The 11,762-nt window shown below is 42.1% G+C and overlaps 1 non-coding gene across 1 annotated transcript; it reads right to left on the bottom strand.

The window, feature by feature from the left end:
• Positions 1-7,076: 7,076 nt before the first annotated feature.
• LOC118491889 lies at positions 7,077-7,183 on the bottom strand. The gene has a single exon (XR_004892334.1). It is a non-coding gene; the product is annotated as a small nucleolar RNA R71 (small nucleolar RNA).
• Positions 7,184-11,762: the final 4,579 nt, after the last annotated feature.

Raw genomic sequence — 11,762 nt, 5'->3', positions numbered from 1 at the left:
TTAGCGTAAAAGTTGACAAGTTATGTTCCATAATAATAATATATTTATATTGTTTCAAAGGAGTAACTATTTTTTAACATATGTAATTTTGCAATACATTTTTACCTCAACCATGTTTGGATGTAAATAAAGATTATAATGTGACCCTTTCATTGAAAAGTTTTGATTTCACCGCTGAACGTAAAAGATTTACTTTTGAAATTGCAAATCAATTAGCAAGAAAACTGGTGATTAAAATATTTACACCCATGAGTTTATGGCCAAATATTTTATAAAAATAAATATGTGTACATCATATGGAGATATAATATCGTGTGTCGGTACTGGTACGTATAAATATCGTTTTGGTCATATTATTGTTAGGATCAGAATACACACACGAACACAGAACTCACACACACACGCAATTTTCTGTTGAAGAACACAAAGATTTATAGTGGTTCGGTCGATTCTGACCTACATCCACTGTGGTAACTAGGAGTATTTGTTATTAAGCTTGGTACAAAAATATTTCAGATACAAAACAATCTCTTATATAAGATTGGATGAAAGAGGAAAGTGAAGAAAATAAGATCCGTGAATAATGGGTCACAGACCCATGTCCCCTTATCCTCTTATCCTTTTGATAAGAAAGGATTTTCTAATCTCCACTTGATCAAGTGGCCTTCACACTCAACAGTCTCCCACTTGAAGCCACGGGATAATCTTCACCTGTGCTTCAACTGTGCATTAGTATCTCTGTAATAACTTTGATCTTCTTCACATTCCTAGTTACCCGGCCTTCTCTTCAATTAACCTGAAGGCCAGTTGAAGCTATGCAAAGCTTCAACTTCTCTAAGGTGACAACCTTAGTCAACATATCAGATGGATTTTCACTTCCTTTGATCTTCTTCAACTTCAGAGTGCCTTCACTAACTTGCTCTCTGATGAAGTGATATCTCAGCTGTATGTGCTTTGTCTTCAAATGGAAGACAGGATTCTTTGCAAGATGAATTGCACTTTGATTATCACAAAACAGTGCACAATCAACTTGTTCCTTGCCGAGCTCTTTGAGAAAAATTCTTCAACCATATAAGCTCTTTGCTTGCTTCAGCAACTGCCATATACTCTGCTTCTATGGTTGAAAGGGCAACACTTTTCTGCAGTCTGGACATCCAGCTTACTGCAGTGCCTCCCACTATAAAGACATATCCGGTGGTGCTTTTGTAAGATTCTTTACAACCACCAAGGTCAGCATCTGCAAAACCCTTCAGAATAACCTCTTTCCCCTTAAATTGTAATGCCACTTTTGAAGTCCCCTTCAAATATCTTAGCAACCATTTAACCGCTTCCCAATGTTCTCTCCCTGGATTGGACATAAACCGACTAACAACTCCCCCTGCATGAGCTATATCTGGTCTCGTGTATACCATTGCATACATGAGGCTACCAACTGCCGATGCATACGGAACTTTAGTCATTTCTGCTTTGTCTTCATCTGATCTGGGTGACTGAACTTTAGAAAGCTTAAAGTGACTTCCCAAAGGTGTGCTTCGAATCTTGGCATCTTTAAGGCTGAAGCTTTCTAACACTTTCTAAATGTACTTCTCTTGAGAGAGTGTCAAAGAACCATCTTCTTTGTTTCTGAAAATACTCATCCCGAGTATTTGGTTTGCAGCTCCCAAGTCTTTCATCTCAAACTCTTCAGACATCTGCTTCTTCAACTTCTTGATCTCTGTCATGTCTGAACCTGCAATCAACATATCATCCACATATAATAGTAGAATGATATAAGAACCCTGATGAAACAATGGTTAACCGGGTAGGGTTAACTCACTGGTCTCGTCAAGAAGGGTAAATCCCTTCCTCTCGAGGATCGCTGGCCGGGTCGTCCGCTGGTTGATCTCCTGCACAAGGAAACAAACCGTGACTCATAACAAGGAGGATGGGGTGGGGGGTGCTCCTTGTTACCACTCTCCGGCGTGAGAATCAGTAATTTGCTTGGGAAGCAAAGTGTGATAGTAGTAGTAGTGAGAGAGTTGTGAAGAGATCCCTCAAACCTGGTTTGGGGTTGGTACTTATAGCCGAGGAGTGAAGGAGGAGTTGAAGGGACAAACTGTCGACGTGCAGCCCTTATGCAGGTGTGTCAGGCTTGTCGGTTGTGGAGGTGAAGCCACGTCCTACTGCAGTGTCAGTCTGTTGCTTACGTGTGGTCTGACAGGCGACTGTCATTGGTGCCACTTGCTCTGTGATATCAGTCCCACTTGCCTCGTGGGCAGGATGCGGTGTTGCGCCGCATCGCTGCCTGGGGTAACCGCTGTCGTTTCCGCGTTCTCACTATGGCGAGGATTGTGGGATGCGGTGCCCGGCCGCATCGCCACTTGTGGTGACTGTTGCTGTTATCCAGCTCCCTTGTATTGATAGAAGTGTTCACTGGATGTGGTGCTAGGCCGCATCGCTGAGAGTACTTCCGTTTTCATACACCAGATGTGGTGCCATGCCGCATTACTATACCGTTCTCATATTCCAGGTAAGTCCTCCTCCATCATTGGGCAGATTGGATTCGACCACTGTGTTCGCGCGTTCCCGCACGGACACAGGTAAGTTGTTAGCTAGTGGGGGTTTTGATAAGGGTAATGGTCACTCGCGGTCGTGTTGACGCGAGATCTGGGACCATACCCCTTCAAGTCCCCCCAGTCTAGTGTTGCTGCCATATGCAAGTTGCATGTGGGAGGAGTACTGGACTATGGTGTCTAGAAGGTAGTTTGGAGTCTGGAGAAGATTCTAGGCCATGTAGATGGTCTTTGTTCTTCGTAAATCAAGCTGGAGATCCGGTAGAGTCATGTGACGCCTCTTCCGTACCAGTGAAAAAGTTTCGTCTGATGCGAAATTCTCAGCCTAGGGTTTTGATATGGTAGCATTGGGCTACGTGCTTCTGATGTCATCAGGGTTGGGTGCCACCTCTTGGTGTGTCGAACCAACCTTTGAGATCTTGCTGGAGGTGTCCACAAACTTCGAACCAACCTCTGAGATCGTGGCTGAAGATGTCCACAAACTTCGAACCAACCTCTGAGATGGTAGTTGAAGATGTTCACAAACTTCGAACCAACCTCTGAGGTGGTGAATGAAGAAGAGAGTGGTCTTCAGAAGTAATTGGACATGTAATGATGATCCCTTTTGTGGGGTGTTCATGTTCTTCCTATTAGCTCTCAAGTAACCGCACGTCCTTTGCGGTTACCTCGTTGCTTGGCATTGTTGGCCACGTTTGGCTGAACAATGTTGGATACTTGCGTCATTGTTGGCCGTGTTTGGTCGAACAATTTGAATCTGGATAATGGTCAAATAAACATGGTCATAGGCATGGCTATGCCCACCATTGTTTATTCTATCCGTCTTACAAGTGGGTCAACAAAGTCATAAGCAGACTTGTTACCGCTGTTCGGCCGCTTGTTGTTCAACGAGACCTCTTTAGGTGAGTGGGAATCTCGTTCGCATCTGTTCTTTAGCCACTTTCCTTCACGCTCCAATGCCGAGGAGTTTTCCTTGAAGTAGCTTCGTTCATCCGTGTGATGACTTAGTCGTGGCTCTTCCGTAGCAACCATTTGCGGAGCTATAAGTGCGTCCGCAGCTACTCATAAGTGTTTGCGGTTTTGTAACCCCAGACTTGCTTGAAAAGAGTGTGTTGCTTGGATTTGGCTCTTGAAGGATCAGGAGTCAGGGTTGCTGATGTGCGGTCGCGTACATTCCCATCCTTTTTCCTTAAGGAGAAGCTGTTTGCGCACCCTCTGTGGTTGTGAACCGGACACGAGGGATTTGAAGCTTGAAGAGAATGAAGGCAATGCGGGTTACCTGTTTCTGAGATGCGGTTCTGTCCAAAGAACAACGCTGGTTCTGAGCATCTGACACACCTTTACGGGCTCGTGTGTCACTTCCGCATATTCCACGTGTGCTCGTGGGTATATGCGGATATAATTTATACCCCCTTATATAATATAGAGATATATATTTTTGCCTTTTTTGAGGGGTATGTAAAAAAACGACATGTGGTATGGGTTATCGCATGCCGCTTGTGTTTGGATAATGTTGTCGCTTTTTGTTGCATACGTGGCTGAGCGCACGTGTGAGTTGGTGGAAGTTGGTGAGATTTCCTGGCATGTGCTGAAATGAAAGGACATTTGCACTGCCCGATGTCATAAATGCACTGTAGCAGGAGTGTAAACGTCTCTAATGTCAGGCGCGTGTGCGGCCACGCACGCGTGGTAACCGTCAGCGGAACCGTCGCTGAACACATGGCACCGCATAATTCGTTCTTTTTGGATGTGATGATTCAGTTTCCCTTCCGCATTTATTGCGATGAGTATATAAGGGGAAACCATTCGTGGTTTCCCCTCACTTGTTCAAAATTTCAAAATTTCCCGGCGAGAGAGAAAAGATTCCTTCGTCTTCTCCGATAAGTTTTCTAAAATTCTGGTGAGATTGTTTGAGTTTTCATACTCATTTTCTTTTCTTCTACATCTCAATGGCTGAATGATGTGTGTAAAATGCAACATATAAATTACATCAAATGAGGCATAAAACTAACCCTTTTTAAGTACTAATGTTGGAAAAAGAGTGTTTTTGTCTTCCTTTTGTATTTTCAGGATTAAATGAGCTCAAATTCACAAAAGAAGCAAAAAGACAGTTAAATCTAACATAAATACAAGAAAAGGAACATAAGTGGATTGCCCGACCCCTCAACAGCATCCTCCCAAGCAAAATAGAGAAGGCAGAAGACTGAACACGCCCCGTGCTCAGCCAGCACGGGGCCGTGCCCAAGAAGCAGCAGAAAAGACAAACCTATAGAAGCTTCTATTGCCCACCACGGGGCCGTGCCCAGTGAACACGGGGGCGTGGAGAAAGTACAGCAGACGCATTAATTGTAATTGCGAATTACAATTAATGAAGAGAGAGAGAGAGTGTCAGACAGGCACGGGGCCGTGCCCAGCCTTCTGTTCAGCCTATAAATAGGAGTGCTTGGTTTCATTGCAACTCATCCCTTGGCACACCACCTCTCTCACACTTCATCCACCACCCACCACCATCACAACACCATCATCCACCACCATCATCCATTGTCCATCATAGAGTGTGTGAGTCGTCTCGGGATCCAAGATTGATCGTAAGAGTTCTTGACAATCAAGGCCATGTTTGCCTAAGTCTCTTACATCACTTGGTGAAGACAAGTGTTTAGTATAATACTTTTTATTTTTAATCTTTTGCACTTTTTATTTGGTTTTGTATTAATGACTTTAATAACTAGTTGCTTATGTTGAAGGTGATCTTTCCTTATCGTTTGTCCGTGGTGTCTTGGCATTATTTTACTGTCTATATAAAATAAAAGATTTTCACCATTCATATCTCCACGGTCTATATGGAGGTATGTTGGCTACCTGGTCGGGGGTTAACGGAACGGTTTGGTAAGGGTCTTGCCCTTGTTCAGCGTTTAGAGGTCCTGCAAGGGACCTGGGTCAAATTTAGTAGGATCTCCTTCAATGCCCATAGGTATTGGATGGCGGGGATCCAAACTCTTTGACCCCCTCATAAGTTAACTACTATTAATACTATAACCCGACTATTTAGGACTGTATCCCTGCTGACTCAGACTACTTAGTCGAGGGTAACGTCACCTCCAAAAGAGGGGCCTACCATAATTTGCATTAATAACTTAATTCATTATCTTTTAATAATCCGACCCTTTAAGATTGTATCCTTGCTGACTCAAACTACTGGGTTGAGGGTAACGTCTCCTTCAAAAGAGGGGCCTACTACAATAACTAAGATAATCTCTTAAACAAGTGCAAAAGTGCAAAAATAATCAAAGGTTATACTAATACACGAGTCGGATCCAAGTGATTCATCTTGTCTATCTGTTTTTATTTTTTATTTTATTTTTCAGCATTTAGTTAGTTTTTATTTTCTTAATTTAAAAATCTTTTCTAACTTTTTGATTTGATTAGACGTTGAGGATAAACCGGTACTAAAAGCTCTTGTGTCCTTGGACGACCTCGGTATCTTACCAACACTATACTACGTCCACGATGGGTGCACTTGCCCATATGTGTGTTTAGTGTTAGTGAATATCGTGTTTTATAAATTTAAAACTTGGCTAAAAGTGTAAAAAGGGCATAAAATATACATCTAAAATATATACACACTAGCACGCATCAAGTTTTTGGCGCCGCTGCCGGGGACACAAGGATTTTAAGAAAGTTAGAATCAACGGCCTAATCATATTTTATTATTTTTTTTACCTTTTTAGGATTTTCTTAGTTTTTCAGCTTCTGCAGAGCTCAGCACGGGCCGTGCCTGGTCGGACACGGGCCGTGCCCAGCGTCGTTACTGGCAGTTTTTAGTTTTCCAAGTTACAGAAGGCTGACCACGGGGCCGTGTCGGTGCAACACGGGGCCGTGTCCAACTCTCCAGTAACTGGGATCTGGAAAACAATCACTATAACTCCGACCACGGTCGTGTTCACTGAGCACGGGGCCGTGGTGAACCTTCTGACCAGCATTCTTTTTTTGTTTTTATTGCAGGACTTGGAACCAGACGCCGCCCCTACGTAGTGTATGAGCTCCAGTTCTAATAAGGACATAAAAGAACCTCTAGAAGAACCCAAACGCTTTCTCAGAAAAAGACTAAAAGCCAAAAACCAAGAGAAAGTTTCAGGAAATCCACCTCCAATGGCGGACCAACGTACTCTCATGGATTATCTACGACCCACCGTAGGTAACCTCGGCGCCGCTATCAATGCACCGAATGTTGAAGCCAATAACTTCGAACTTCGGCCGCATTTGATACAAATGCTCCAAAACTCTGCAACCTTCCATGGGCTTGCGGACGAGGATCCCCATCTACATATTACTAATTTCTTAGAAATATGTGATACCTTTCGGATCAATGGAGCATCAAATGACGCCATCCGCCTTCGAATGTTTCCTTTCTCACTAAAAGACCGAGCAAAAGCTTGGCTTAACGCGCTCCCAGCTGGATCGGTAAACACCTGGGATGAACTAGCCCAAAAATTTCTATATAAGTATTTCCCTCCCGCTAAAACGGCTAAATTAATGACTGAAATTAATACATATTCACAAGAGGACGGGGAATCCTTATATGAAACTTGGGAAAGGTTCAAGGAGCTATTGCGAAAGTGTCCACATCACGGCCTTGCGATATGGCAACAAGTATCCACTTTCTATAATGGGTTGTTGCCACACATAAGGCAGACACTTGACTCTAGCTCCGGGGGACTTTTAGGTAATCGCCGCCCACATGAAATATATAACCAAATTGAGGAAATTGCTCAAACCAATTTCCAGTGGCACACTCCCCGAGGCAATAAATCTATTGCCCCAGGCGCCCATAAGGTTGATGAAAACACTTCTTTACAAGCCCAAATCGAGGCCCTTTCTTCAAAAATAAAAAAATTGGAAATGACAAAAACAGTCTCGGTTATGGCTTGTGAAGGGTGTGGTGGGCCACATGAAAATTGGAGTTGTATGAAAGAAACGGACGATCAACAAGAGTCGGTAAGCTACATTGACAATAGACCTAGGCCGTCGGGTCCTCCAACGGGCACTTACAACCAAGGATGGCGGAACCATCCTAACCTTGGTTAGAGAGAATCCGGCAATAGTAGTAACCAACAAAACCAACGAACAAACTTTCAACAACCAAGAAATGAGTCACAAAATTTCACTCAACAACAAGGTGGACGAGAAAGGCTTGAAGATACTGTATCTCGCCTCATCTCCGACACTGAAAAGAAAAACTCGGAAAGGTTTCTACAATTAGAATCAAATTTTAGAAATCAACAAGCTAGTATTCAAAACATAGAAAAACAATTAAGTCAACTAGCCCAAAATTTTTCCAAGAGACAATCAGGCGCATTACCAAGCAATACCGAAACAAACCCAAAAGCGCAAGTTCATCTCATCACGTTACGAAACCGCACCGTGGGGCCTGCGAAAGCGCCACCGCCGACAGAGGAGACTACACCACCACCTCTGCAAGAAAAGGACTCCCCTCCATCATCAGAGCCTATCAAAGCTCCTCGAGTTTCGTACCCCGGTAGGTTAATTTGTCAAAAGACCAATGAGCAATTCGCAAAATTCGAAAGTCTACTAAAACAATTGCATATCAACATTCCTTTTATTGATGTCCTAACCCAAATGCCTAAATATTCTAAGTTCATGAGGGACTTCCTCACTCATAAAAAGAAAATTGAAACGTTGCAATTAGTTAACTTAGGCGAAAAATGCTCTGCCCTCGTACTCAACAAACTCCCCCAAAAGAAAATCGATCCCGTAAGCTTCACAATTCCTTGCTCGATCGGGGACTCCCCCGTTCGTAATGCACTAGCCGACCTTGGGGCTAGCATTAACCTCATGTGCCCTCATCAATGTTCAAAAGACTCGGCCTAGGAACAACGAGTCCTACAAAAATGAGCATACAACTTGCTGATCGATCCGTCAAATTCCCACAAGGTGTCACCGAAAATGTCCTAGTAAAGGTAAACAAATTTGTCTACCCGGCCGACTTTGTTATACTTGATATGGAAGAAGACACCGAAGTCCCCCTCATACTAGGGAGACCATTTCTAGCCACCGCGCAAGCCGTGGTAGACATGAATTACGGAACGCTCACCTTAAGGTACGGAGATGATCAAGTAAAGTTCGGGGTTGGGAGGAGAATAGAGGACGATGACCCGGTCAACTACATAAAGGTTATTGATTCGAGTTTGGATGCTGCTCTCCGACGGTGCAACATGGGATGCAAAACATCCCACTCAGAAAATATATAACCTCACTTTGGGTCTAGCCAAGGACCCTTATAAACGTGGCGCACCACGGAGGCACTCCGCGGAACTATCCTTAGCTTAGTTTAATCTTTTAGTTTTAATTTGCAAAAATAAAACACACTCATGGTGACAAAGGATGATAAGGGAAATAAGAAACATGGCCCCATGCACAAGAACAAGGCCACACGTCGACAATTTCTCCGTAACAGTAGGTTCAACACGGGCCGTGCCCAGCTAACACGGCCCCGTGCTGAACCCCCTGCAGAAAAATGCCCAGTTCAGGTAACTGGACACGGGCTGTGTTCACCAGACACGCCCCCATGTTCAGCTTCTGTTTCTTTCTCTTAATTATCGTTACTGGCACCTGAACACGGGGCCATTTCCGGTCCCCACGGGGCCGTGTCCAGACTGCCAGTAACATAAATTTTTGTTTTTAAACACCATGTTACACATTCAATCAACCTAAAGATTTATTTTTGGGACACATTGAGGAAAATGTGTAATTTAAGTGTGGGGGGATGCTAAAACCTTGAAATTTTGCAAGTCCTAATAACAAGCCTTACACAAAAACTCTATTGGAACCGCTAATCACCCCAAATTTTTTCAAAATTTTCATTTTTTTTTACTTGTCTAAAGTTTAAATTGGGAATTCTAAGATTAATAAGGTTATATTTTTGCAAGTTTACAACCGATAGCGTCGTGATAAAAAGGACTAACATAAGAAAATTATGAAACGGCATGACAAGCTTAGTTAAAATTCGATTATATATACTTGATCACATAGAAAAACCCATTCCCATAAAAAGTGAGTTTTGAGCCTTTATTGAGCATACAAATATACATCTTTAGACTAAATGCTCATTTTTCATTTCTTGTGTGAATAGCCGCTTGGTTCTTACGACTCTAGAACTTGCCACGACGATTCATTCCCGGTCCTTACCAACTTAAACCCAAGTAAGTAAATGATGGAGGCATTAGGACTAACCCTTTTTCTTTCAAAACCATTATTTTTAATTTTCTTTTCACCTACCCAAAAACTCCCCCTAGTTAACCCCTTTGAGCCTAAACCTTTCATTTCTTTACCCTAAAACCCTTTTACCCACCAAAACCCTTTTTATTTTTACCCTTTATTTTAGTGACAAGCTCGGTTTTCGTGTGACTAAAAAAAATATATGATGATGAAGTTAGAAATAAACAAACAAAGCTCTTAAAACAAAAGCTTGTTTGAAGAAATACTTCATTAAGAATAAAAAGTCACTAAAACAAAATGTTTTACGAAAACCGACGCTTTTCGCCCTTTTCTACTAACCACTAACCCAACTACCCACCTTTAGCCCAAGCCTTTACCCAAAAAGTCCTCTTGATATTTACAAAGGTAACAAGTTAAAAAGGAGGAGGATTGATTGCTTGGCAAGCCTATGGTAGAAATAAGTTCCACGCCGCTCTCGAGTGATTCACTAAAAATACACCTTCGGCCGAGTGTGAGTGATTTCTCCCGTGAGGTATGTGAACTTGTATGTAAACGGAATTTTAAAAAGGCATGTTATGCTCAAATAAGTAATTTATCCTATGAAACGTTCTAAATAAATCATAACGAATAGGATTGTAAATAAATAAAAATAAAACCAAAAAGATCTTGGATTCCCCGACACTCTATGACAAGCCAAAACCTTCTCTTCTACCCATTCCATTTGGGAGTGTAAGCCACGTATTAAAGAGTTTTGCTTGAGGACAAGCAAAAATTCAAGTGTGGGGGTATTTGATGTGTGTAAAATGCAACATATAAATTACATCAAATGAGGCATAAAACTAACCCTTTTTAAGTACTAATGTTGGAAAAAGAGTGTTTTTGTCTTCCTTTTGTATTTTCAGGATTAAATGAGCTCAAATTCACAAAAGAAGCAAAAACACAGCTAAATCTAACATAAATACAAGAAAAGGAACATAAGTGGATTGCTGTAACACCACGTAAAAACGTGTCCAATTATACATAGACACGTGTCCTAAACTTGATTATGCGAAAGATTGAATTTAAGGGACTAAAAGTGACAACAGTGAAACTATGCCTTCGCAAGGACTAAAAGTGTCAACATGTCAAACTTAGGCCTCTGAATGACCATGTGTGAAGATGATATTCTTAATTGGGTGATTGATTCGGTATACGAAGTAGTTTGTGAAAATAATCGGATGATTATAAATTACAAGGGTTAAAAGTGTCAATATGTGAATCTTGGTCTCCGAGTGGCCTTTTAGTGAAACCGAAGCTTCGTAATATTCAATCATACTCCCAAGAATGTATGATAAAAATTTCACATGATTCCGAGATCATTAAGTTTGATTTTTAAACTTTGGGTTAAAAGCGTCAACTTGATGAAACTTGCGTTTACAAAGGAATTTAACGAACCCGAGGCTAACGAGGTTTGTTTGTCCATCCTTGGGCTCTAAGAAAGTAGTTACAAGGGTCTTGATTGCCAAAAATGGAGTTAAAAAGGGTTAAAAACGTGCAGGGACTGAAATTGCCAGTTTAAAACTTGTTGAACTGGTAACCCAGGCACTCGCGTAGCGCGAGCCTGAGACCCTCTGCCGTCGCGCTACGCGACGGCCTTCGCTGGGCAGAATGATCTTGCCAGGTGCGGGTTTTGGCTCTCCACCGCCTTAATCTAGTTTGTAACGAAGTTTGGAGCTATATGTCGGTTTATTTTACTAGCTTGGACACCTGGGTTGATCTCCTAGCCTCAAATAACACCTGGAAGCAATCCTTGATCAATTCCTTCACTATATAAGGAGAGCTAGACTATTGTTCTTGGCACACCAATTGTAAACAACTTCAAAGGACTACCTCTGGAGCTTGCTAAGGACTTGGAGAAGATTTGAAGTGTAGAAAAGATTGCTAGGACCTGTAGTAAGCTTCTAATTACTCTTTTAAGTTGTTTAATTAGTTTAATTG

This window comes from Helianthus annuus, chromosome 4, assembly GCF_002127325.2.
Source record: "Helianthus annuus cultivar XRQ/B chromosome 4, HanXRQr2.0-SUNRISE, whole genome shotgun sequence".
Lineage (NCBI taxonomy): Eukaryota > Viridiplantae > Streptophyta > Magnoliopsida > Asterales > Asteraceae > Helianthus > Helianthus annuus.
This window is presented reverse-complemented; position numbering and strand designations above follow the sequence as displayed.